The 2,505-nt window shown below is 43.2% G+C and overlaps 1 pseudogene; it reads right to left on the reverse strand.

Annotated features, from left to right (window-relative positions):
• Positions 1-1,561: 1,561 nt before the first annotated feature.
• The window catches only part of LOC102431980, a 17,046-nt pseudogene continuing 16,102 nt past the window's right edge, over positions 1,562-2,505 (reverse strand).

Below are 2,505 nucleotides of genomic sequence, written 5' to 3' on the forward strand. Positions count from 1 at the left end.
CATCAGCCCCTTGGTGGTCAGTGCGCATCATAGCTATCAGCCAGTTGGGCAATCACTTAGGGATTTTATATATATAAATATGAAATATCTATAGAGCACATATTAGTGTATATCATCAATAGATGATAACAATATAGTTCATTTCCTATCCCTTTAATGGTTAAGACAATATTTACAGTAGGAGGACATGCTTTTATCTTAATATATACAAAGCCAGGGGCCGTCATGACTGAAACAACCAGATGGATGACCGAGCAGCAGGCTGAACAGGCCTGTGGGGAGGGGGGGCAGTTGGGGGTGATAAGGCCAGCAGGGGGTGCAATAAGGGGCAACCAGGCAGGCAGGGGGATAGTTAGGGGTGACCAGGCCAGCAGAGGGGAGTAATAAGGGGTGATCAGTCCTGCAGGCAGAAGCATTAGGGGTGATTAGGCTGGCGGGGGGTGGGGGGGGCAGTGAGGCACGATCAGGCAGGCAGGCAGGCAGGTGAGCAGGTAGGAGCCAGCGGTGCTGGATTGTGAGAAGGAAGTCCAACCAATCCCTTGGTATTGGGCCTAAACCGACAGTCAGACAGCCCCCAAGGGGTCCTGGATTGGAGAGGGTGCAGGCTGAGCTTGGGGGGGGGGACTTTCCCCCGACACCCATGCATGAATTTTGTGCATTGGGACTCTAGTTTAGAATAACAGAGGGAATCCTATTTGTAGGCAGCAATGAAAGTTTTCAAGTGGAAGCAGGAAGATAGCTCAGTAGGAAACATCATTACACCAAACAAAGCACCACAGTGATAAATCCCTTTGCACATGGACACCGATCTTACATACATCAATGATTAAACTTACACCATGAAAAAAAATACTTTGCATTATAATAAATGTATGACGTAAAATGTTGTTTCCTTATACTTAAGGTCATCTCTGTCTCTAAGGGCATATTATGTCAAACAATTAGGACCAGAATTGGAGATATGGACTTGATTATCAGTTTAATAATGACTATGATAAGAATGTGGACATGAAGTGAAATAAGATACAGGATCCTAATGAGGGAACACAGCCAGATGACCTCTTATAACATGCACTATATGTTAAAGTCTACATTTTCAGAAAGAGCAGTTCTGGTAGTGATACAGGAAGAAATGATGTATAAAGAGGGTTAAACTGTGCTCTTATATTTTTCTCTCTTATGAAATGATATAAATGGCTTTGGTTACTAAATGCAGTTTATTTACATAGGAGTAGTACAACTCATGATTTTTCTTTTAGTAAAATGAAAGAAAAATTACTCAGTCTGATAGATTTCATTTCAAAAGAAATTGTTCTTAAGAAATCCATGTAGACTCATGAGATAAATGGAAATTTCCAAATATTTCATTCAAGGTTGAGAATCAACTTGGCAGAGAAGAAAAATGACATAGGAAAAGCTGTTAGATATCAGAAAGTTAAAAAATTCATAAAGTGATTCAATTAACTTGTATAGAAATCATAGAAACAGAAACTCTGGGAATAAACAAAGAGAGTAAATTCTACATCCACAACATCTGGCTCTGAGGCTTTGAGTCCAGCTATCATGTGCATTTCTTCAGCCCTAGAACAAGTGGTACTTTTACAGCTACCATCCCAACAAGTCTTTTCAGAGCCCGTTTTATGTCTTTGTTTCTGAGACTGTAGATGAAGGGGTTCAGCAGGGGTGTGAGAACTGTGTACATCACTGAGGCTGTTGCACTTGAGCTATGGGTAGCAGCAGAGCTGAGGTACACTTCTAGGCTTGTTCCATAAAACAGGGAGACAACCGAGAGGTGAGATGCACACGTAGAAAATGCCTTATACTTCCCCTGAGCTGATGGGATTGCAAGTATGGAGGACACTATCTTAGAGTAAGAGTAAAGGATACCAACAAGGGGACCACCGCCCAAGAGCACAATTCCAAAATACATCACCATGTTATTAAGAAAGGTGTCAGAACAGGCAAGTTGGACCATCTGTTTGATTTCACAAAAAAAGTGGGGGATTTCCAGGTCTGGACAGAAGGTTAGTCGCAACACCACTAAGCATTGTAATAGGGAATGCAATACACTCATGATCCAGGACACCAGAACCAGCAGTCCACAGAGCCGGGGGTTCATGATGACCATGTAGTGCAGGGGGTGACAGATGGCCACATACCTGTCATAGGCCATCACAGTCAGGAGGAAGTTGTCCAGTCCTGCAAATAGTAGGAAAAAATACATCTGGGTGATGCAGCCTTCATAGGTGATGACTTTGCTCTGTGTCTGGATGTTCCACAGCATCTTTGGGATGGTGGTGGAGGTGAAACAGATGTCTCCAAGGACAGGTTGGAGAGGAAGACGTACATGCCGCTGTGTGAAGGTGGGAGTCTGAGCTGACAGCCCAGATAATGATCAGGTTTCCCAACCGAACTGATAGGCACATGGATAGTAAAGGCTCAAACTTGACGGCCTGCTTTTCCCGGTTCCCCTTATAATTCCCCAAAAATCAAATTTGAGAATCC

This window comes from Myotis lucifugus, unplaced genomic scaffold (genome assembly GCF_000147115.1).
Source record: "Myotis lucifugus unplaced genomic scaffold, Myoluc2.0 scaffold_995, whole genome shotgun sequence".
NCBI classification, from domain to species: Eukaryota; Metazoa; Chordata; class Mammalia; order Chiroptera; family Vespertilionidae; genus Myotis; species Myotis lucifugus.